At 37.0% G+C, this 27,218-nt stretch overlaps 1 pseudogene; it reads right to left on the bottom strand.

Moving 5' to 3' along the window:
• LOC149263804 (aspartic proteinase nepenthesin-1 pseudogene) overlaps positions 1-27,218 on the bottom strand; it is a 50,921-nt pseudogene that overhangs the window by 8,523 nt on the left and 15,180 nt on the right.

The following is a 27,218-nucleotide window of genomic DNA, read 5'->3' as shown; positions in this document are numbered from 1 at the left end:
AAATCTAAGGTAAATTATTAATTGATTGTTATATTTTCTCATTCATCAAAGATAGTTTTTAAAAGACATCTAGATAGTGAGACTGATAATGGGGAATAGGATGAAGAAATTGGAGGAAGGACCATGGAGTAGCAATAGGAGAAGTAGCATGAGTCACCCTTTAGATTACATAGGAATTGAATTTTGAATAGGAATACAACAAAAGAAAGAAAATGGTTGAAGCTGTTTCTACACTAAGACTACAAATGTTTCATGGAACTATGACAAAGAATCTCAAACATCATTGGCTCATCTGTGAGGAACTATGGATAGTGAAGCATATTCCAGATGAGGGGACGAGTATTGCCCAATTATAAATGACCTTTCAAGACCGTGTGTTAGTGTATTACATTAAGTATAAATCTACAATGGCCCCATGGCAGCCCAAGATGTTGGTAGATATCAAGCAAGCACCATTGAAATTATTTAAGAAGCTAAATTCTAAATCACAGTGCATAAAAAAGATGAAGGAAATTAAGTAGAATGTTATGGAGTTTGGTTTTTATTATGACCATCAATATAAGGTATTGGTGGTCCTATTGACATTTCATATTCTTGACGCACAACACTAGGAATGGTTTATTGTATGATTTTTATTGCATATTAGAATTCCATTCATGCAAAAGAAGGTAACTTCCCAGTGAGAAGCATTTGAGACATTGATACCATTAGAAGATACACCTATAGGTGGGGAAAGTAGCATATGCATGGAGAAAGTGCACTTGCAACTGGTTTCTCTAACCATATAGTTGTAGGAGGTAAAAAAGGAAAAGGAAAAGTTCAAAGAGGTGTGGTGCACCATATGTAGGAGAGAAGGTCACCATAGAAATGAATGCTTGACACTAACCGATTACATCACAATAGGGGTAGTGAATCCATTAGACGAATGGAAAATTTTATGGTGTGAAGTTTTTCAAGTATAGGGGTACGTAAATACCAACTTCACAATGATCCAAAAATTTTATAATTCAACGCAAACCCTGTTTTGTTATTTTTAAAAATATATTGGACATAATATTCATTCATGTCATGCACTTCAATCAATATGTGAGAAGACCTATGATCCTTACCACATGCACAATACAAGAGGGGATAATGGTGGTGTGTATCCCTATGAAAAAAGAAAATTTAATGAACCAACTAGGGATCTATATTCTTCAAGAAGAGAATAAGGCCCCTCTACTAGAGGACGAGGAGGCTTTGGGCATAAAAAAAGATGTTTTCTGTTGCAACTGTGGGAAATTGGGACATATGGAATGAGACTACTTACAACCCTACTCTACTTGTACATACTACAAGCAGTTAGACCATGCTATAGAAGATTTAATGTTACTATTGACAAAGTGACATGATAAGTAACAATTGAATGCATATATGGTCATAGTTGAGGCTTGAAAGGAATGCCCTTAGGTGTCCATAGTAATAAGAGGAGGAAATAGGACTAGCATGGATGTTGTGAACCCACCAAATCAAGCTCACCATTTGGTTCAGGAGGCTATAAAACCTCTTTTAAAGTTTGAAATGTTCAAAGAAAGACAAACATATTAAGGGGCTATGAAGGATTTCCAAGTAGCTGAATGGGGTGCGTTAAGATTAATAATGCATTCATCAATGGTAATATTCCATGACTAGCCTCCATTAATCTAAAATAATACTCCACCTTAAGTGATTCTTAGGGAGGTAAGACCCATTCAAAAATTTCTTAAAATTTGTTTATATTTGATGAAGGATGAGTGTGCTTTGGAAACATTATGTCGGATGATTGAACATTTCATGAAGGAAATAATTGACCACTATGCACATGAGAGGGAAGACATTCCTAGATAGGTTATGTAGAAGATAATAAAGAAATAATTTCACCAGAGGTTCACAAATACAAAATTATGGTTCAATGGCTAGATTGAGACTATGAAATGGACAACAAAATGTTGGATTTGGGACCCGATGTAAATATACTAACAAATGATACATGGGAAATAGTGGGTAAGCCAAATGTCATGTGGTCATTGATTCAACTATAACTTTCCAATCATTATAAGATATTTTTTATTTGAATACTATCAGATGTCGAAGTTGACAATGATGGAGTAAGGAGTGAGGTAGACTTTGAATTCATTGAGATCATGGATGACATAGATCATTATGAAGCGTTTCTTATAATTTAGTGGGATTTTGATAATCAAGCTATTAGCAATATGAAGTAAAGGAAGATGGTTTTCAAGTCAGGATATTTTATGGTTGTCGTGCCTCTAAATCCTAAAGAAGAGGACCATTATGTTGAGCCTATGAGAGATGACCTTATTACATTAGACCTCAATAATGTTTATAAAACAATAGCTTGGTGTGATGATTAGTTCAATCTAAAAAAATGGCATGATGAGTTAACATAGTATTACTTCCTATTCATCGAACTTGAACGAAACATTGGAGGATTGGTAGAAGTGACTTTATGAGGTTTCCACATGGAGGTTCACATGCATAACCTATATAGTACAATCTATTAGTAAAAAAAATTGGGAACCTTCCTATGTCAATAGATTGACAATTTGTTTCACTTTTATTAAAGAATTTGAAATATAGTTGTTAGATCATCTCAGGCTACCAATAATAGATGTCACTCTGAAAGATACTCTATTGTGTTGATCTAAAATCCATAAGTGGCAGACAGAGTCTCAGTAGTACTGTAGGAACAAGTTGTAGATTTAGTTTGGATTGGATTCTGGGGATTGTAAAGAAATGAAATTTGTGAAGGAATCCTAGATGACTCACCTAAATAAATGTATTATAGAATGAAGAGAGGATAAGGTTCTAGAGGTTTATTGTGTATAACACATTTTACATACGTTGGATATTATGCTCCAAAATTGCTATCTGCAATTGGAGATGCAATGGGGTACCACACATAGGGTAAAATAATAAAGAATTTGATATTAACCTTTTAGTTTGAATCAGATGATCAATTGGTTGATTAAGCACTACATTGTATAAAGGACAAAATATTTTCACCCGGACCGAGGATTACATCAAAGAAGGTACCACTCTGCACACTTCATTATAATTTTTAGGCTACAAAGAAGTTGTAAAAGTGTTACATTGTTGCAGAAGAGATTAATGATGATGAAGATCCTAGAGATCTCCATATTTCAGAATTAAATGGAGAACATGAGGAAATCATGCCATAGTTGGAATCCACCATGCATAACTACATTAAAACAATCAAAAACTGCAAAGTGAATATTGTAAAAAAGGACAACCCCAACTTCATAGTGATTGGATACTATTGGGATGAGGAAATTGTTTGAAAAATATCTGACTTAGTACACAAATACCAAGATTTATTTCTAGAGATGAAGGGTATAGTGGGAAAGTTAGGGTACAAGAAAATTTCTTTGGAGTTACATGCTAAATTAGTTTGATAGAGACCTTACTAACTGAAGGAAATATATAAGTAGAAAGTTGAAGAATACCTTGATAGGATGTTGGATGATGGAATAATAGAACTTGTTGATAAGTCTGAGTGGGTTAGTATAATGGTCATAAAACCAATAAAGTTGGTGACATTTAGATTTTTGTAGATCTGAGGAAGTTGAATGACACTTGTGTTCATGACCAATTCCCCACACTATTCATTGATGAAGTTTTGGAAAAAATTAGAGGACATGAGACCTAATCCTTGATACATGGTTTCCAAGGATACCATTAGATTAAGATTACTAATGAGGACCTCCATAATAAGATGTTTTCTATGGAGTGGGGATCATTCGTCAAGTGGTAGTTGCATCATCTAAGTATTTTATACATCAATTTTTAGAGGTCTATTGGGATGGGTGGATTGTATTTTGTCTATTGAAAAATCATATCGATGTACTACGATTCATGATGAATAGATGTAGATAGGTACATATTTCCCTAAATTTAAATAAATGTATTTTTTTTATTTTTGCATGGGGACTCTTCTAGGCCATGTTGTGTGCCAAAAATTGTTTTTGGTGGATCCAATAAATATTGTGATTAGCGTGAACATTCCACCTCCAATTTTAGTTTGGAAAATCCATGCAACATTGGAGAATACTAGATACTACATAAGTTTTATGCATTGGCATATGAAAATTAATACATTATTCAAAATATTATTGAAGAAGGACATAAGATTCAAATGGACTGCAGAGTGCCAACAGGAAATGGACAAATTAAAGGATAAATTAGTATTTGTGTCGATCCTCATATTCCTTGATTGGAGAAAAGAGTTTCATGTTCATGTGGATGTGTCATTCATTGCAATGGGAGTTGTACTAGTAGAACCAAGAGTGCCTAAGATGGAATACCCAATCACATTTTCCAACAGGAAGCTATCTTTGATAGAGTGAAATTATATAATGATGGAGCATGAAGGATTGGTGATATCTTACACTCTACAGAAATTTAGGTACTACTTGCTAGGATCACATTTAAAATTGTCTATTGACCACTCTTCATTATGCTACATCATCAAAAACCCTATGTCATTTAGGGAAAATATGCATTTGGCTATTTCCTTTCCAGGAGCATGACTTTGAGGTGATAATGAAGCTTGGTAGGATAAACATAGGGCTAGATCACTTTTATAGAATCCTATTTAGTGAGGATTCATGAAACATGAATGACAACTTACGATATGCATAATTATTTAGGGTTGATATGGTAGATGGTTATTTTGAATAGAACATCTGCTTCCTCAGTGAGTCAGCACATGAACAACACCATAAGATTACAGAATTGCATAGAAGAAACAATTGGTAGTAAAGGTGGTAGGCTATCAATTGATTCCGGGTTGTTTATACAAGCTAAGAGAATATGGTATACTCCATAGTTGTGTAGTATAGCATGAAAGGTCAATCATTTTGATGAAATCTCGTGGAGTGGTTAGAGGACACTATGGAGGAAAAGCAACTAAATAGAAATTTTTTCATGCATGTCTCTGGTGGTTGATAGTACACCATGACATGATGAAGTTTTGTCACACTTATTTTATGTTTTTGAAAGAGTAGGAAAACCTTCGCATTAGGATTAAATGCCACTCCATAACTCACTATTAATACTCCAATAATTTGATAAGTGGGTTTTATATATCATTGAACTTATTAATTCACCATGAAATAGAAGCAGAGAACAATATATTATAACTGTGTTGGATTATGTCATACAATGGGATGAGGAAACTCCTTTCAAGGACTGTCACAAAAATACCAGAAAAATATTTTTATTTGATAATGTTGTCAATTGCTTTGGATGTCCTAAAGCCTTGATGAGTGACCAAAGGACTCACTTTCTAAATCAAACCATTCAAGCATTAGAAGAATAATTCTATTTGCACCATCAAAAGAGAACACCATATTATCCTCAAGTGAATGGTATAGTTAACGCCATCAATAAGATTCTAGAGAAAACAATGAAGAAGGTATACAATATGAATAGGGATTACTGGTACTTGAGGATTCCTACAATGCTATGGGTCTACTAAGATATGTCAAAGAAGATTACATGTCAAACACCATTCTTGTTGGGATATGGGTAGGAAATAACAATGTCAATGGAATTCATTATCCATAGTCTTTATGTTACTACCAAAATATAGTTGATATATTCCAGTATAATAGAGAAAAGGCTGAAAGAGTTATTATAGATTTAATAAGACAAATCCTTGGTAGGGATCCACCAAACTGTGTAAAAGGCTAGGGAGAAGGCATGACATGATTATTACATTAAGCATAACCAATTCCATATTGGAATTCTCATGCTGCTATATGATAGTAAATTTCTGAAGCACCCTAGTGATGAGCCTCAGTATTGCAACAAGAATAAATCCCAAGAATACCAACTTTAATTATCAACCCGGGGTTCGTATAAACTTAAGAGGTATCAACACTATATGATGGAGGAGCATCTAGGCAATCTTCATTTAAGGAGGAATCCAAAGCTGAGAAAGGAGGAGACGTGGACAAATGAGAAAAACTGGGGACAAATTCTATTAAAACTAAGCTAAATGATGGAATGGATAAGTCTCTAGAAGACTTATTTAATGTAATTTAATCTGCCATATGTATGCATAACGGGAGATTAGGGATTTGTTGAGTGATTGTGGGAGGAAATCGTGCATCTTAAATGATCCATGACTGTTGTAATATCTTATAAAAAGAGAGTCTGTGTAAGAGAGATGAGATAGAGTGACAGATAGAGATTTGTGGAACCAGAGTGTAGATTCAATGTAGTCGAGAGGGGGAAGTGTGACTAAGGCTGAAATGCCTTAGAATGTAATCAATTATGTATAATATAAATCTACTTGTGTGTGTGAATTCCATGTATCTGTGTATTTATGTCTTTCTGAGTTATTCTGTGTGTTGGAGTGTTGATCGACCATCGATCACTAGAAGGATTGATGATGATCAAATGTTAATCATATTATTTTTATATGGGTGTCATGTGTGAAACAGATTATGGTAGAGGAAACCTGTGAAAGGCATAAGTCCATCAATAGAACGAGAAGAGAAGAGTGGATGCACAAGGGTCATTGGATCTCATGGATCAACGGACTGGATTAATTCGCATGGAGTAGAGTATTCATATCGCATCAGCGGATTGTTAAAGGGGAGTGAGAGCCGTCTGATCGATAGATCTACAGATCTAACAATCATCACATAGAGAAGGCATGCAGAAGATAATCAACGAAAAGGTGGATTTCATACAGGAAATGGTATTTCGTGCAAGAAAAAAGTAGTAAGTGGTAATTCGGGCTGGGCACCTCATTCCATTAACTACTCGACATTTAGTAGTAGAGGAGAGAGAAAAACCACTAATTTCGGGTGGGTAACCACCATGCAAGTGGTCCACCCGAAATCAATGTCAACCGTCAGATCAAAAGGAGTTGATCAACAATGGAAGATTGTTGTGCAAGTTGCTTGATTAGCAATTAGGGAAAGGAAGGAGCAACACCATGGAGATGTCTTTGATGTGTGGACCTGATGATTTATGAACGCGATTCATTCTTTTTGAGATCCGGCTTATGGGTTCGAAGCAGGTGTTTCCATATTTCCATGTGTATTTCCTGTGTATCGATTAAGTTGAATGGTTTTGGGTTTAAAGGCTTAAGGCCTCAATAACGCTTCTGATAGGTTTGTGGGCCATAACCCACAGGCCTCAGGATCAAAATTTGTAAATGAAAGGGATTTTGCCTTATCGGAAAAATCACCTTTCATATGTGCAACATACAATGTGTCCTTTATTTTCTGTCATGGAGTAATGGAGTGAATGTAATAAAATCAGATGCTAAACTAATTGCAGAAAATGAAATTCTCTAAATGGAAACCTTAACCTATTGCAAGAAATAAAATACAAGGAAAGAAACCTATTCTAATGACATAAAGTAAAGATCATGAACTAAATTTCAGCCATTACATTTCAAAAAGTTTAGATCCATTAACAAAATTCATTGGATGTGACAATCGACAAAATTATCATTGTATTATCCAATTCATAAATTTGTCCATTAACCCAAATTGCTAAAATGTTTGGCATGGGTAAAGAGGCAGGTCCTAAGTGGTATTTAGTATTCCATAATCATTGATTTAGAGCCTAGGGGTCTTGATTCAACCATAAGGGACAACAACCACTTCTTGAGAAAATTTAGGAAAGTATATACATGATGGAAGAGTACTACAGGAAACAATAGATTTACTACAAGAAATTATAATTCACTTAATGAACAAGAAAATAATATCCAAATTGGATGGGACAATTTCATCTTGAATAGGATGTATTAGGTCTCCATTCTAAGTGGAATCACTCAATAATACCTCTACTAACCCATACTAAAAAATAGCAGAAAGTTACTATTCTAAAATCTAGAAATTTGAGAACTAGTGAGCTAGTAAATCTATCAAATGCCTAACTTAATCAAGTGAAAATGCAATGTAGTATTTTCTCTTGTTCAATTCTTTTGTGATATAATGGAATTGGAATAAACTCTATTGAAAATCATTATAATTCTCTAAAAAATAGCATAGATCTACTGTTATTTGCCACAAAGGACATTTAGAAATCTAGATTTGGGAATAAACAAACTAATCCAAGTAACTCAATGATTACTATGGCCTTCCAAATATGTTCCAATGATGAAATGATGCTTCTGATCTTGAAAAATAACTTCAACCATTTAATGCAATCCTACAACAAGAAATCATTAATACTAAATGCAGAAATAGAAAAAGGACAAGAACAAGAGATGCATGTGAATAAAAAGTGAATAGAAGAAAAGTAAATGATACAAAAGGGATCTAAGGCTACTAGGATGGCCAAGTCCAAGGAAAATAAGAGTCCTATGAAGGAGACCACTATCTGAAAATGTCACAAGTCTTCATTATTTCCATCAATACAATTACATCCCTGCAGAAAATGAAAGTGGAGCTACAAAAATACGAGTTCTGTCCACAATAAGACTAATAGAAAACACACCCTATAGGAAAATTCGATTTGTTACTTATGCAAAATTATTAGGAATCATTCCTCATGAAAGGAGGAAGATTTCCCCACCAAAATCCCTTGATTAGTGGATCTGGTTCCTAATACTAGGAATATGCATTAAATGGCAGGGAACACATTCCTATATTTTCTCAATCATTGGAGCTCTACAATCTGTGAGATAATTCCAAAATTTCTTGTTGATTTAGTATTTAATATTGATCCTCCTATAGTAGGGAGAAAGTTCTTAGATTATCTCCTCCTCTAAATCTCCATAATCTACGCAATATTCTCATATTATTCCAAAAAAATAAATAATATTAGACACAAATATACAATTAGCCATAAAATTTCCTAATGAACATATTAAAGTTAAAGATACATTATCTAATGTAAAAAGAGAGGTTTAATGTGCTGAAGGATGGTAAGATGGGCCTTAATCTATGTCTAATTTAGATTCCCATCATCACCCTGGCTAAAAGTGTTGCTCATCCTCTAAGCAGATTAGTGACCACATTGTGCCTCATTCATGGCCCTGGTGGCCTCTCTCTTGTGCATTCCTCAGTCCTTTCTCTTAATAATATTAGTTGTAAGTTCTGTGAGGATAAGCACAAAAATGTGGTTGTTCTTTTCATGATTGTTTAACATTCTTTCAAGAAAACAAAAATAATTTTCTTCTTTGCAAGTGAAATTTGTTGGCTTGTAGATCCATTTCATTCCTATCCTCTCGATTGAAACCTTCATTCCATTTTCACTTATTTTTCCAAAACTGTTTATGCATAGAAAAAACCATAGTGTTTCTTGAGACCATTAGCCTGCCTTTTTCCCCTTATTCAAGATGGGTTCTTGAATATTTTTCAGCTGGACAAGGTCTTCCACATATTTCTCCAACCTCCTACTACCTTTTTCCACCATTTGGACACGTTTGAAACCTTCACAACGCCTTTATATGAGAGCTAGGACATCTTGTAGTAATTCCTGTAGTAATTACAGGAAACTCGGTAGCAGCCTGTAGTAGCTACATGAAACCCTGTAGTAGCTTGTTTAAACTTGTTTAAACTTGTTTTGAGCAAAAATGATAGTCTAAGCCTAGGGTAGGTCATAAAATTGACTTCCATGCCTTTCTCCCCTTTATATAACATCTTTTAGGCCTTGGAAAAAATCTAGAAAGAGATTAGAGACCTCTTGGAAATCCTCTTTTCATCACTACATTTTGAGTTATATTTTTATGGTGAATGCCTTCTTGACTTTTGTTGCCTTCTTCTTCTCTATTGTGGCCTAGATGATTGCCTAAAGGATTTTGAGTTCTCTGTTTTGATTAGGTCTCTCTTATGCACTGCAATTTTGTGTTTTAACACAATTTCTTCCTTGCTTCCTTCTCGTAGTAGAATTCTTCCTTCTTGTAGTAGTCATTCCTTCTCTTTCAAGGTCTTCTAAATGTATGTGAGTGATGATAAATAATGTAGAGGAGTTGGAGGATGATGCCAGGGCTCATAGGAAGTAGTGTAGGTTTGTGAAAATGGAAAGGATGTGCTCTGTGTTTTTTCAATAAATTTTCAGGGTGAGACAGAGTGTAGGGTTTGTATTTGAAAAATATTAATTTTTTTCTTATGAAATGGGATGGATGAATGACAGATAGATAGTGGATATGAAGTGGATGGAGGGCTTGGAGTGTTGTGGTGACTTGGACTTTGTATAATTTTCCTCTTTTAACTATTGTCCCATTGCTCGAAATCATCACCCTTCCTAATTTGGCTTTTCCACATTGCATGAGTCAAGGAGTGAGTTGTAATTAACTAGTTGAAGGTGGCTAATACTACTGACCCATTCTTAACTTATAAAATCCCATCTCTCATGCATTGACATCAAATTTATAACTATAATATGCTCAAGAGAAGAGGTCAAGAATATTTCATAACTGTACCTATTTGATGGTTGTTGGAGAGGCATCCATGTTTCTGCTGAACTGATGATCGATCCATGGTCCTCTGGAGGTGATAATTTCATTTTGCTTCTTCTGAATAGGTCTTCATAGCTTGGTAATTCTAAACCTTTGTCTTCCAGTTACCATGATCAAGATATTTTAGTCAAATCCAACCTTCTTAGAGTGTTGGGCTTGTCCATGGGTGATGTTCACCTTTCCTATACCCTATTCCACCATTAGACACTTTTTCCACACTTTATTTCACCTTCCATACCTTCATATACCCTTTAGCCTATTTCATGTAGTCAAGGAGGACATCCTGTAGTACTACTAGAAAATCTGTAGGAGTTTGTTTAAGCCCATATCTCCCAAATTATATACCAGATTGACCTGAAATTTTCTAAGCATGTTAGCATCATCCTTATGCATCTCTCCATAAACAAATTTTGGCCAATGGATGCATGAATCTCAAGAAAAAAAAAATGGCTAAATTTGATGGAGGTCGTTTTCCTGGAAATCATGCACTGGAATTTTCTTAAATTTCTTGGGCATGTTACTATTATTCATATGCATCTCCCCATGAAAAAACTTTGTAAATGGATGCACAAATATCGAGAAAAATAAAAAATGGTTGCAGGTGATGGAGGTTGTTTTCTCGAAAAATGTTCACTGGAATTTGTTGAAATCACTTGAGCATGTTAGAATCATCCATATGCATCTCCATATGAAACGACTTGGCAATTTTATGCATGGTTCTCAATATATGAAAAAAATAATTTTATGCTCTATGTATTTATGTTTCCTGTAGTAAAACACAGCCTTCCTGTAGTATTTTAGGACAACAAGTAAAATGAATGGGAAAAGCTTGGGAATGATCGGTGGATGGTGGAAATAGATGAGGGTGATGGATTGGCATGGCCTTGGTCCTATTGGAGCATTTGAACAAAGGAGGAGAGAGTCAAAATTTGACTTCTTTTGACTAGGCTTGTGGTCAACTTTTCTTTTGCTAGATAACTTGTTTTTATTGCTTGCAGAGGTTGGACAACACTTGCATTCATGAGACAGAGATACATGGAGCAAAGATTTTAATTTTTTCTTCTTCTTTTTTCTTCTAGGCCTACTAGCCACCTCAGTGAGGTTTTCAATTAGTAGGTCTATCGAGCTACCTCAAAGGAGGTTTTCACGTTGGAAATATTTTATTTTTCTCTTTTTTTTCCTTTTTTCAACCCATTGACTACCCCATGAAGGTTTTCAATCAATGCACCAAACTCAGGCACCTCAAAGGAGGTTTTCAACTTTTCCCCTTAAATTTTATTTTTTCTCTTATCTTTTATTTTTTATTTCCTTACCTATCCTACTCTACTTGAATAAACAAAATCATTTTCAAGTGTAGGAATACTTCCAATGAAGCCAAATGCACATCGAGATGACACATAAATTAATGTGTAGGCTTGAAATATATTCTTTGACAGGTACCTTAATATGAGATACCAACTTCTTTGATTGATATGAGATCAGGAATCATTGAGGAAGAGTGGGTTAATGAAACTTGACACTTTGTTGGAACAATATTTCAATATAGTTGTGATGCTCCTAGTCCACTTGCTGATTTGGATCATTTTGGATGTCTTCTTCTTCCTTGAAATTCATATCTTTTTATTTTTGCTAATTATTCTTTTCAACACATAGATGATCTGATCGTGAACATGAGGACACTTTCCCGATCTCTGATTTTGATGTCCTTTCTTCGTTGAGAGCAGCCCATGATTCTTTGGTCTTCTCATTTGAATCTTCTTTTTCTGCATGTTGTCCTTCAATGATATCAATAGAATCTCTTTTTTGTGATACTCTTCCTGAGCTAAGATGAATACCATTTATATCAAGAGGATATGATTGAAAGTGTTGTACCTCAGCATTGCAAGTGGGCTAAGCTACCTCATTGTGTGGGTTCAGAAATTGTGGTATAGGTAGTTGAGTGGGAGTGGATATTTCAGATCGATGTGGTTAGGGTTGTGGTGGAGGTGAATGGTAAGAATAAAATGGAGTTTGGTATGGAGGATATTGAGGAATATATTGAGGATATTGTGGTTTCCCATAAGTTCCTTGCCAACATTGTTGCCAAGATTGGGTTTGACTTCGAGATGGCCAAGGTTTCCATGAAAAGGGTGTGGTCCAATTACTTTGATATGGATGTGCATAAGCTTGAAATTGTGAATTAGGATCTTGGATCATATCAAGTTAAATAAGCTTCCATGGTCCTCTGAGAGCTACATAACATAGTTGCATTGGCAGTTGACTTGCTCCATTGTCCTCTTGGTAAACTTTCTTCAACCTTGGTAGGGAGGGGAAATATTTAACATCATGTGTTTATGCATGGACAACAAAAATATCAACATATTCTTTTTGCTCATTTTGTATTCTTAACATTTCTACTTGTTTGGTTAGATTGCTAAGAATTTTCTGTTTTAAAGGCATAAAAAAAATTTCCAAGTTTATCTTGATTTACCGATCTTGATGTTGATTTACTTACTCTTGTCCTACCTCTTGATATGTGTTTGCATGTTTCACAAATTTCTTCAAATGATAATTGATATACATAACCTCTACTCATTATATCAATTATATCAATCCATTCATCCCTAATTGTTCTAAGTGAGAGGGTTTTTAGTGTGTTGGATCCTAAATGGTGTAATTTTTCCCTCCTAACATTATGCATGAACCTCTCTATTAGATACTCAAGGCTCTCATCTTATTTTTGATTCATTCTAAATATTTCTTCTTTAAGATCAGGATCTTTATATTTTTCTAGAAATATCTTTTGCATATCATTCCATGGTATTATTGAATTAGTCCCTAAACTCATGAACCATTTATAACAGCTCTATCCTTCAATGTCACCGAAAACAATATCAATTATTGAGTGTTTAATAAGGAACCATAAGATCTACAAACAATTTCAAACTCAAAGAGAAAGGTTTCTAGATCCTCTAACCTCATACCATGGACATTTGGAAGACAAGTTCGAGGAATTTTCTTCATATGCAAACTGATCTCAATATCTTGAATGGGAAATCCAATAGGATCTTCTTCATTTTCATCGTATCCATCAATTTCTCCTACCTTCTTTGTCACCTCTTCTTCTTCTACCTACAAAAATGAATTGTGATGTGCCTTTTACAGCACCACATGATGAAATGGGGAGGTTGGTGTTGGAGAAGTAATTTTTTTGGTTTTATAAAAAAATTAGAATTAGAATGTTAATGCAATGCAAGATGCCTAATGCAATTTTTTAGATTTTCCACAAAGTAAAAGGAAATGAATCAACTAGGGAAGAAAACAATGCATACTTTGACACCTCCCCGATAATGGTGCCAAAATGTGATGAGCCTCAATATTGCATCAAGAATGTTGCAACTCTCAAGGCTACAAACTTTAATTATCAACCCTTGGTTTGTACAAACTTAAGAGCTATTGACACTATATGTGCAGCATACAATGTGTCCTTCCTTTGTTGTCATGATGTAATGGAGTGAATGTCATAAAATCAGATCCTAAACTAACTGAAAAAATTGAAATGCTCGAAATGGAAACCTTAACCTATCACAAGAATGAAAATACAAGGAAATAAGCCTATCATAATTGCATAAAATAAATATCATAAACTAAATGTCAACCATTACATCATAAAGAGTTTAGATCCACTAACATAATTCATTAGATGTGGGAATCAAGAAAATCAACATTGTATTATCCAATTCATAAATTTGTCCATTAACCCAAATCACTGAAATGTTTTGCATCGAGGCAAGTCCTAAGTGCTATTTAGTCTTCCCTAATCATTTATTTAGAGCCTAGGGGTCTTGATTCAACCCTAGGGGAGAATAACCAAGCTTCTTGAGCAAATCTGGGCAATGACATATGTTAGGCCCCTATAATACTAGTGATTCCCCCATACTATTGTCATTGTATCCCTTATTGTTATTATTGTGCCCATATTGTTTTTAGTATGCCCCATAGAAACCCACAATTGTTATTTTTGTGCCCTTATGTTATTATTGTTATGTAGGCTTGATTATATTGTGACCCCTTAGACTCCTATATAAAGAAGGGAGGTTTAGTCATTTGAATCATCTAAGAATTGTTCATTTATGTAATGAAAAGAAGGTTTCCCGCTAGAAGAGGATTATTTCTAAGGCGTTGATCTATCTCCTATCTTTTGTGAGCTGGTTTCATAACATTTGGTATCAAAGCTTCGGATTCTATGGTTTCACTACTCCAAACAGGTCATCATGGCATTTTCACTATAACTTTTTGTTGAAAATAGCAACAAGAAATGCTAAATATAGAAGTGTTAAAAATAGCATTGCTATAAATAACATTTCAGGATACATTCCAATTTTAGTTAGTCCATGAACTAAAATTGAGAATTAAAATTCGAATTTGATCTTAGCATCTTTTTGAAAAATAATTAATTAATTCATCTTGAGTTAATTAGTTGGAGAAAATCAAACATGAAGTCTATGTTAAGACATGCAATAGTTTTCCCTTTGATTGAGGAAGTTCTCCCTTAATTAAGGATATCAAGATGAGTTGTACTTTGAGTTGTAATTAGTTATCTTAGTTGACTGAGTTAAGTCCAGTTAGATTAGTTCCAACATTTTGTGGAACTGATTGTGAGTTCAATTAGTTAACGCATGCATGCATGTAACTAGTGTACTTCAGATAACTGAATATTCTCTCATAAATAACTCATGTATGTTAGTTTAGTCAGAGACCCAGTTGAGATTAGAGGATGGAACATTGTACTATTAGTTGTAGGAATATTCTATTGAGGATATCTCTTTCATACAAAAGTAATTTGTTCCTTGAGGATTGCACAGTTATTTCTGAGTTTAGTGAGTTCTGTAAGAGGTGAATTCACATAGGTGGCAGCCAGAGGACCCAGGAGAAACTATGCAAGGAAATAGAAGGCTTGGAGGATTGGAGGAAGGCATATGTTGTGTCTATTTAGTCTATGAGCAGCATTGAGGGATTGTACATAGAGTTGAATAGCTTGTGAGCTAAAGCTTTGTCTAATCCGAAGATATTTCCACTTGTATGATAATATAGAGATCATAGTTTTTAGGTGACACTTTCCCCAGAGTATTCTTCTGTGCTCATGTGTGATTTATTTCTCATTCCTTTTTATATGTTTTCTATTTGATCTTGCTCAAAATCGATGAAGCTTCCGCAAGTTTGTCTGTAGAAGTAGATAAAGTATTTTTCTTTAGTCTATTCATTATCAGGTGATCTACCGTGAGAAATTCTACATGGTATCAGACTAGAGGTGATCAAAGTAGAGAACATTATACAAAGAAGGGAGAATTTTGAAGGTTGAAGTTCCTGATTATAGAAATCGAATTCTTATCACATCTCAAATTTCACAAATGGCATTCAACGGTTTGAGACTCAAGTATGCCCTAGATGGTAGCTTGAGTTATATAGTCTAGAAGGATCACATGGAAGTGGTATTAGAAGACAAGGGTTTGAAGGACTTCATTGATCAAGAAGTCCCCAAGCCAATAGTAGCTAATGCCCAACAATTGGCAGAATGGAGGAAATGTGTGGCTAGAGCGAGGATGATTATTCTCGAGGAATTCGAGACCACATTGTCTCGAGTCGCCATGGGAAGGAGACATCGTTTTCAATGTGGAAAACATTGAAGGGTCTATATCATAATAGTAGCAATTAGAGGAAGCTGGAGCTGAAAGACAAGCTTTAGAAAATAAAGTGTGAAGAGGGTGACATGATGTCTATATATCTAAATAAGCTCACCACCTGTAGGGATGAGCTTGGAAGTGTACGAATCATGACAACCGATGATGACATGGTGAGTCTTGCTCCCCTTGGGCTTACTAAGAACTAGCATAGCTACCAAGACTCGGTAAATGGAAGAGGGAAACTGCCAGATTGGGAACGACTATGGTCAAATCTAATGCAGATGGAGATAAGGAGAAGCACCAGAGATGGATCTTTACGAAAACATGATGATGATGAAAACCTAGGCTTAGCAAGGCGAGGAAAGGGAAAGGGAAGGTTTCCCATTCCAAATTGAGTTCATCCCATGGTGGGAAGAAGATTGACAAATTGAAAGTGTGATGCTTTCATTGTCATGAGGTTGGCCACTATGCAACAAATTATCCACAGAAGAAATCCAAGAAGGGATTCTTGAAGGGATCAGATGGTGAGGCACTGGCCTCACAATTCAAATTGGATTTCACCCTCATTGCATGGATGGTTTCATCAATGGTGGGTTGTGTTTGGTACTTGGACAGTGGAGCCTCATTCCACATGACTGGAAACAAGAGTTTATTTAGTACCTTGGAGGAGAAGGACCTTCAAATGCGCATAGAGATGGGCAATGATGGAAAGTATCGTGTTTCAGGTGAAGGTACAGTTGTGTTTCAGAGGGAGCATGGAGTTCCTCTCGCCCTGACTGATGTAAAGTATGTGCATGGACTAAAGAAGAACATGGTATCCATCGCTATGTTGGAATACAAAGGCTATGATGTAGCGTTTAGTAAAGGAAAGACTTTCTTGAGGCACATAGAAAATGGACAAACCGAGAGGATTGGGATTTGAGTAAAGAATATCTACAAGCTAGAGGTAGATGAATGTGTTGCATTGATTTCCAAAGCAGAGTTGGTGCAAAGCCAAGATATTGGTGAGCTATGGCATAGAAGATTGTGCCACTTGCACCATGGGGCCTTGAGGATCATGCAGCAGATTTTTACCGGACTTCCCAAGGGTAAAGTGGAGCAAGTGGATACATGCAAAGGTTGTACCTTGGGTAAGTATGCAAAATCTTCCTTTCAGGATTGAGATAGTCAAGTTGGAGAAATCCTAGAGCGAGTTCATACAGATGTGTGTTTACCATTCTCGACATCCTCCACCGCTAAACAAGGGTACTATGTTATTTTTAGTGATGATTTTTCTCGTAGATGTTGGATCTACTTCATGCAGAAGAAGGATGAAACTTTCTCAAGGTTTTGTAAGTTCAAAGCCTTGGTTGAGAAATAATATAGAAAGAAAATAAGGGCCTTGCGAAGCGATAATGGTGGAGAGAATGTCTCCGAACAATTTAAGTACTTCTGTGCAGTAGAAGGAATTAAAAGGGAGTTGACGGCAACGCATAACCCATAATATAATAGGATGGCCAAAAGGAAGAGCAAAATGATTGTGGGAGTAGCTCGGGTGATGATGCATGACCAGGGCCTACCACTTCATTTGTGGGTTGAGGCATGCAATACAACAATATACTTGCAGAATAGAAGCCTGCATCATATACTGGGAATGAAGGCACCAGAGGAGGCTTTTTCTAGGAAGAGACTAGATGTGAGTCACTTCAGGATCTTTAGATCATCAGTATTTTTCCATGTGACCAAAGATGCCTAGAAGAAGTTAGAGCCAACATCTAAGTTGGGTATACTTTTGGGGTACATTGATAGACCCACAACTATTAGGTGTTCTTGCCTATCAGTTAGAGGATAGTGGTATGCAAAGATCTGAAGTTCGACAAGCAAAAGACCATGCAATTTTCCCCTGAAAGACAGCTCAAGTTGCATGCAGAGGAGGAAATTTTGGTTTCTAAGGAGGAGGAGCCTTAGACTGATGCGGAGCAGCCACATGTAGAGGATCTAGGAGTGGAGACATCCACTCATGCAAAGTCTTCCAGAGATTGGCGGAAATGCTGAAGGGAAGCTGACAGATTAGTGATGGATGTGAGAGAGAATGTGGGACAACCATCTTCTCAGTGCAGACAAGGGAGATCACCTGAGTGGTACACTGGTTACATTGGTTACGTGGTCCTAATTTGGGAATGTATAGAGACCGAACCATCTTCCTTCGAGGAAGCAGTGCAACAACCAGTCTGGGTTGATGCTATGGTGGAGGAGTATGACTCCATAGTTCAGAAAAGTGTTTGGGATGTTGTCCCAAGAAAAGAGGAGAAGTCAGTGGTGAGTTCCTGATGGATTTACAAGGTAAAGAAAGTAGCTGATGCAATGTGGAGAAACATAAGGCAAGGTTTGTTGCCTGTGGTTTCTCACAGGTCGAGGGGATTGACTATGATGAGACTTTTGCTCTTGTAGCAAGGTACTCATCTATCAAATCGATCTTGGCACTCTCAACACAGATGGGTTGGAAGATCCATCAAATGGATGTGAAGATTGTGTTCCTTAATGGCAACATTGAGGAAGAGGTGTACATAGAGTAGCCAAAAGGATTTGAGACCTTTGATCGAGGGTTGCATGTGTCCCAACTCAAGAGAACTTTGTACAGGCTGAAGTAAGCACCTCATGCTTGGTACACCAGGATCGTCAGCTATTTCACTGGGTTGGGCTTCACAAAGAGTGAAGCAGATGTGAACCTTTACCACATCATGGTAGAAGGTAAGCCATTGATCATTGTTCTTTATGTTGATGATCTAATATTGACAGGTGATGATAAGTTGATCAATTCTTGTAAGGAGGACCTTGCAAGAGAGTTTGAGATGAAAGACATGGGTCTTATGCACTAGTTTCTAGGCATGGAATTGTGGCAGAAGGATGGGGAAGTGTTTTTGTCTGAAGGAAAGTATGCCAATGAGATACTCAGGAGATTCCACATGGAGAAGTGCAAGCCCATGCAAACTCCTCAAGTAGGTAACTGGAGGAAGGAGGATGCTACTTTAGGTGAGGTAGTATCTGCTACTATTTATCCGTAGCTTGTGGCTTCATTGTAGAAATTTTGAATAATATGAAACTTATTCACAAAGATTATCCTAATTATATACTATTGCGGAATACATGCATAATACATAACCTCCTCTACATTGATCATCAATTTTGTGGAATTAAAAACAATGAAACATAAATTGCATGCACACATTTACATAGTATGTAATGGGGAAAGCATACAGCTGAAAACCCTGCACTATCTGTATATTATAATGATAGAGAACATGTAACAATACATAGTACAATACTCCTCAAAAGTACTCAATACTATCTCGACCTGCTACACACAAACTAGCTCAGATCTGAATCAAGTCACAGGTTCAAATCTCCTCCGCTGTCTGCCTGCCTCTACTGCACAATCCAATGTGAGAATAGTTCAGATCCAAACTCTTTTTCCCTTGAATTGTACCACACAATCCTCATTGGTAATCTCCATCATTGATTGTGCAAATCTCATGCATAACTATAGTCACAATTGATAGCAGTCTCCACCTCTAACACCTATCTCCACTGAACTGTCCATGCACTAAGTTAAATGATGTATTATTTAGTTGCTTTATGAGCTAATAATTAGTGAATTAATTAACAATTAATTCACATCACTCATCACTAGTGTATTCTGCAGTTAGAAGAAATACAACTAGTTCAACCAAGTCAAACTGAACACAACTCCATCAAATCCTCAATCAACTCCACCAAACTCAACCACATGAGTTCTAACTGAAGTCCATCATGCAATAGCTCAACTGACCCATAAGAAAATCGTATTTCCTTCTGACAGTTGCATGTGCCACATCCATAGCTCAAACTGAAGTCCTCCAAGATGATAAGATAATGTTTATAGTCCAAATATTATTAAGAGATAATAATATTCGACTGTTCTATTTTTAGCCTGGCAGTCTAAAAATAGACTCCACCCATATGTCTAAAAGTAGAAGTCCGTCTATTTTTACCAACATGACCAATCATCCACAAATAGCATCTTGCAACTTATATACCATGATCCATATGTCTAAAAATAGACATAGTCTAAAAATAGACTTTGCGCAAAAAATAGCCTGCAGGCCCACTTAGTGAAGGCGACTCCTTTCCACTAAGCTCCATCATCTTGTTGCATTTTCAACATTCATTGATATATTTAGTGAACACATGACAAGATTTTTTCTTTGCGGTGAACCAGCTGACTCAAGCTATGGTTCAACCTACTAAGCTGTTTTGGAAGACAGTGAAGCATGTGTTGAGATACCTCAGAGGCACATCTCAATATGGATTGTGGTACAGACAGACAAAGGGAGTGAAGCTTCAAGGCATCACATATGCAGATTGGGCAGGGAGTCCATCAAATTGGAAGATCACTTCAGGAGGAATTTTCAACCTTGGTTCAGCTGCAGTTTCTTGGTACAACAAGAAACAGAGGTCAGTTGCACTTAGCTCACTAAAGGCTGAATACATGGCTGCTAGTCAGGTAGCATGTGAGACCATTTGGATGCGGAAAATTCTAGTTAGATTGTTTGATTAGAGGATGGATCCAACTATGATCTATTGTGATAAATAGAGTTTCATCAAACTCTCTAAGAATCTAGTATTTCATGATAGGTCCAAGCACATCGATATCGTGTATCATCATCTTCAAGATTGTGTGGTGAAGAAGATCATGTTGTTGCTGTATGTTTTGACCAAGGAGTAGGATGCAGATATTTTAACTAAGGCATTGTCAAAATGCAAATTCGAGTTCCACAGAGATAGGATTTGGGTGACAGATAATCCCTTTCTTGTTGAGAGGGAGTGTTGAAAATAGCAACAAGAAATGCTAAATATAGAAGTGCTAAAAATAGCATTGCTATAAATAGCATTTCAGGATATTTTAGTTACTCCCTGAACTAAAATTTAGAATTAAAATTCAAATTTGATCTTAGCAGCTGTTTGAAAAATAATTAATTAATTCATCTTGATTTAATTAGTTGGAGAAAATCAAACATGAAACCTATGTGAAGACATGCAATAGTTTTCCCTTTAATTGAGGAAGTTATCCCTTAATTAAGGAGATCAAGATGATTTGTACTTTGAGTTGTAATTAGTTAGCTCAGTTAACTGAGTTAAGTCTAGTTAGATTAGTTACAACAGTTTGTGGAACTAATTGTGAGTTCAGTTAGTTAATGCATGCATGCATGTAACTAGTGTACTTCAAATAACTGAATATTTTCTCATAAATAACTCATGTATTTCAGTTGAATTAGAGACCCAGTTGAGATCAGAGGAATTGTTAGTGTACTATCAATTGCATGAATATTCTATTCAGGATATCTCTTGTATGAAGAAGTGTTACAGGGAAAAGTGTCTATATAGAACTGCTCTATCCCACTAAGAAGTGACAGCTGCCTTAGAAACAAACAGAGAAAAGCTAGTTTCGTTTTTCCTTTATGAATTATAGATAGAGAGGAACAGAAAGACCAACCTCTGTCTTGCGCTAATCTCCTGATTTGATCCCTCTCTTCTTTGATAGTCCTCAGCTACCTGCTCCCTTGCACGCCCAACTTCACAAAGTACCTGTAAGATCACAGAAGCATAGCACTATACAATGACATGGATCTATAATCATAAAAAATCTAGGATCAGATGTAAATTGACCATACAAATGTAGCAAGCATCAATGACACAAAAGCATGGAGGAAAACTCAAATAGCTTTTATTGATAAACAAGAAAAGAGCCAAGAGGAGTTACAACCAGTTGTTCTGACATAGCATCAACCTCCCAGCAAAGAATCCCCTCTTCACCTCAAACAAAGCTTGGATCACCCAATAATCTGATGTTTGTCTCAAGAAACCAACAACAATTCCTTACAATATGCAAAATTCCAGCCTCTGGATCTCTGGGATGAGGGATCCATATATAGATATCTGTAAGGGGGATGATTCAGCTTGTGATTTGATTAGTGTCTTCTCTCTGATAGTTCTTGCTTCCACTTGAAGACTGACGGTCTCTTACTCATCCTTGGTCGAATTTAGTGAGGCAATTGTCACAGGAGAAGATTATGGAAGCTTCCATTGCCTCTCCACCTCGCGGAATGACAGTGTCATTTTTCATTTCTCGCCCATCGCACCCCACAGAAGGGACTTTTGAAATGCAACACACCCTCACAGTGTATTTAGGTGAGATGCAATGCACTTAGCCAGTGGAGCAACTGCAATGATCCTGTTTTGACCAATTCTGAGCAGTTTCTCATGGAGAACTTCTGGGAGAAGCTGTAATCTGTTGACCTTGCTCCTTTAGGGGTTAGAACAACACTTTTAGCGACTTAGGAGCCCTTGGTTTATGGACATTTCATGCTTGGGGTTGTAGGGCCCAAAAATGTCTATAACAGTTGCCCCCTAAAGCATGAGGCTATTAATCTTTTGATGTCGGGCGAAATGCTTTATTATGAGGATCCGAAGTTCTTTCAATGCTGAAAGGAGACCTGTAATAAGATACAATACAATACATTATCTTCATAATATTTTCATGATATAGCTGAGGCGGGAATTCCCATGCTCAGCTTTATAAACTCATTTTCATGTACATAGGACAGACAATCGTCTGAGTGTAGACTGATGATTCTGATAGAGCCATCATCCTTTTGAGTGGATGATTATCTGTGCAACAATGATGTACATTTAATGTCTTTATTTCCCTGAATATATATCGCAGCCGGGATGGACGAAACTAGATCCGGGGTCTTCAATCTCGTCCAATCTTCACTCAAAGTACAAGTCGATCCATGTGAGAAATGTTCTGAAGTCGAACATGGAAAGACATCGCTTGATTACCAGTTAATGATGTAAACTGTTAACAAGCACGAGAGGAATCACCGATAATGATAATGACCCTCAAGGTACTGCAGTACAATTCATGTGGTGTGAATAAAGGACTTGGCTTCGAACACCACGTAAAATCTTTCGGTCGAAGGCCATTGATGTAAACCTGTCGCCGAAAGTGAGAAACTTGCCATTGAGGTATGCAAGCTTCAAAGTACTGAATGGGGTGTTCCTAGATCTACTTCTTGGATAATGAGCTAATGTCGACAAGAAGTGATCTGTCACAGAAGGGACATAATGAATCCCACATCAATGACACGGAACGGAGCAAATGATTTTAATGGAGGTGAAAACGATCTGGTGATATAAGGTTCAGGGTGGCAGTCATGAAAGAATGGAGTATAATGTATGGTAGTGGGTGAGACACAGGTGAATTCTCTGAATGACTTCTCTTGAACATATCGGCGACACTGATGTGATGGATTGGTAGCATTAACCCCAAATGTGGATGGTATGGCGTGACCATGGTGATGTAACCGGTGAATGAAACAACCCAACCCGACTCGGACACGGAGTGGAAGTGTCATGTTCAAGAGCAACTTGCTACCAACAAAGTTTCTTCAAGTTTTCTTCCCAATTATCCCCAGTCATTGCTGACCAGTACCTCTTTATTTTTGTCAAGCTTGAGGAGCATAACATATGCTTGTTCTATAATTTTCCGTTCTGGCAAACCCATCGCTATGTTTTAACAAGCCTAGCAATAGTGAAAGTCGTTCTTGTCTATAGACAAGTTTGTCGCTATTATACTTTTAACGAGTTTAACAACAAAGATAAATCGGTCCTTTTCAATTTTAGAGAGTCCGAAAAGGAACGTAAAGGTAACTCCAAAATTCCTTTTTCGTCATCTAATCCCTTAAGTCCGAAAAAGTATAAAACAATACAGAAGGGATGAATTTTCGATACTTTTAACGATCCGAACAAAACAAGCACTCGATCTTTTTGTGTAATAATCCCTCAGGTCCAAAAAGATTAAAATATAGAGGAGGGATAGCACTTCCTGTCCCTTTAACGAGCTGGAGTGGCCAATGGCTCAACAATATTTTCATATTTTACGAGTCAGTTGAAAAGAGCTTAAAGGAGACTCGTCTTTTGAGGAACGAGTGATAAAATGGGTAGCTGATAATTCTAGGTAAGGTTTGGAATTTTCCAATCACGCCAGTGTCACAAGGATGGCTAGTGAAATCACTCTTCACAGCTGTTCCTCAAAATGGGTAAACAATCAAATGGAGGTGAATGATCGGCCAATGAAAAAGTGGAGGTGACGGTGCAAACATGACCAAGGCTTTAATGGCTGAAGTACTACATTCACGATGGTTATTTACTAGGGAATAGTTCATTTTTTAACGAGCTTAAATGCGGGGGGAAACATTTGCTCATGGCTTATGTTTATTTTTTAACGAGCTTGAACTATGTGCTAAAACTGCTCGATTGAATGGTCCCTTTTTTGATTTTACCATAAATAGCTTTTTTCTTTCAAAGATTGTACTGTATTTTCAAATGCTTCATTAAACTAGTCATAAATGAACAATATATGCTTGAAAATGAGTTAGAACACTAATATTTTATTTTGAACTATGTAAAAAGTAATGAAAAAGTGTTTTTACCTCTCATTTTACCATTTCATTTGAACTTTGGTTTGTTGGAGCTTTGGAGGTGCTTTCCCCCTTTGATTTTCATCAGTTGATTTTGCGAGATTCTGTGGACGATTCTCGGCGCCGTCTGGACCAGGTAGGAGCTAAACTTGAGCTCTACCATTTCATGGTTTCCATTTTACATTCTGAGCTTGATTCCTAGTTTTTCTGAGCTTCTGGGGTTTGAAGAACTCGTTCTGCCTTCAGCGCACCCTCTGTGTATCGAAAGGTGCATTGAATGTTGGCCTGTCTAAAGGCTATCTGACATGCAACACACCTAGAACACTACTGTAGGTGTGATGGGCGCAGAGAAGGAATTCTGTGCACAATTTTTTATGGAAATTTTGCTTGTTTCTTACCAAAATCAGGATCTAACTCTTCTCTTGTTTGTTTTTCAGATATCTTTGGAGTAAGATGACCATTACATGGCGAGAACGTGAGCATGAAGAAGAGGACATGCTTGCCCTACATGATCCGGTTACAGTAAGCGCACTGCGGAACTGTGGCTTGCTAAAGTTTTTCCGCATTTCTAGCATGAGACAACAAATCAACTTACTGTAGTATTTGCTTGATGCTTGGGATCCTACCAACCAGGTTTTCCAGATCAGGGGCAAATCTATCCCCTTGACTATAGTAGACATCTATTTCTTGACTGGCTTGTCGAGGCGGGGTGCCCCCATCTCTTTATCAGGTTCGGCCCGAGGAGGCGACTCTGTGAGAGATTACGTTCGCTGGTACTAAAGAGAAGGATCTCAGCCGAGTAAAGACGACAAGATCATCATCCGTAATGTCACTGATAGGGCCCTCAGGACTATCCTATTTACTTTTGGTAGGATGGCCGGTGGTGCGGCTCTTCATGTAGCCAACCGATCTTATATGCAGTATGCCTTGGAATGCGTCCAACCAAAGGTGTTCAACTGGTGCGACGCAATACTTCTTGTGATGAAAGAACAGTTGACCAAGATAAAGAGCGGGAGGTTGAAGAACTTTGGGTATGGTTCTATTTTGACCGCCTTTGCCTTGGAGAAGATACCACTGATGCAGCCGCAGTATATTGCACTCGATTTACCTTCACCTACTGAACCACGTATGCAGAGATGGGTTGACCATATGTGTAGGCATCTTGGTCAGTCTTAGATCTCATTTTCTGATACCTTCTTCAGGTGGTTTGATCGTCAGGAGATGGTGTATTCCGAGTATCCATATGCTGGCATGGACTTCCAGGGTGATCCAGATCTAGTACTTCCGGATGGCGAACAGTGGGGCACCATTGGTAAAATCTTTGACCATATTCCTGTTTATTGTTTTTCATTTATAATGTCTGTGTGCTTTATTCTATCAAGACTTTAATCAAACTCATGTGTACATGTAGATGTTGGTCCTGTTCGTCCAGTAGCTCGCCTGAGAGTACCAGTTGTCACCCCAGCAGGAGAGGCTGTCGGAAGGGCTATCCTTCGTGACCTCGATGAGGCCGAGACTCTCACAGAATTACAGGACCAGGTTGAGGGCCTCACTCTTGGTATTCCAGATGTGAGGACTGATGAGCTACCTTTGAGGCTATAGCGGCATACTACTGGTGTGCCAAGATGATGGACTCGTCTCTTACGCATGATCGCACAGGCTGTGACTTGCTATCACGAGCATCATTAGACTAGGGTGCCCCCTAGCATTTTAATTTTTTGGGTCACTTGATCGATTTTGTCTTGGTTACAGAACATTATGTGTAAACCATAAACAGTTATATATTTTTGATTTTCAGAGTTTTATTTTGGTTAAGTTACATGATCCAAATGCAAACATTGATGGGATGTTTCTTTTTATAAATGTTGCAAATGTCTATCTAACACATAATTTGCTAATGAGTCAGTTAATGTGTTTAGTTTCTGGAAATGTGTTGATATTGAATAAAATAAAATTGTCTTTCCAAAATCTTAACCCTCAGGAACATGCGATAAATAGCTGGGTTTCGGACGGAATAGATACCAGTGAGTTGTAGTATTATGAGTTGTGAGTCTAGCCTGACAATTAGTCGACGTATACCATGTGTGATGGCATCAGAGAGAAGTTCTATCAACGCGCTATGTTCAGTGATGTTATTTGTTGATCGACCAATACATACCCCTCTGAAACTTACTAACTCGCCACTTGGATCAAAAATAGCCCAGGTTGCGGAAGATATGATCTGCGAACTACGACTTGCTCCGTCGGCATATCCAACACATGACTCCAATAGGTTTGACATTTGCAACAAATGTAAAAAGTGGATTACTTGACCAAAATAAACACTTTAGCGAAAACCAAAACATAACAAAAGCATATAGGTTACCATTACGCATAGTAACGCTTGAGGTACAACCCATTACGAGGTTGCGCCAGTGGAATTCTGTCATAATCCATTAACTCGTAGGCTCCTTTTGCTAACACTCATTTAACAATATAGGGGCCCATCCATAAAGACGTAAATTTACCTGCTCCCAATTTATCGGATTCTTGGTCATAAAGCAAGAGCAAGTCACCTTCTGA

The sequence above is a fragment of the Pinus tabuliformis genome, chromosome 6, assembly GCF_031772625.1.
Source record: "Pinus tabuliformis cultivar Carrire ecotype Pingquan chromosome 6, CPIR1, whole genome shotgun sequence".
NCBI lineage: Eukaryota > Viridiplantae > Streptophyta > Pinopsida > Pinales > Pinaceae > Pinus > Pinus tabuliformis.
Note: the sequence above shows the minus strand (reverse complement) of the source record. Positions and strands in the feature narration are given on the sequence as shown.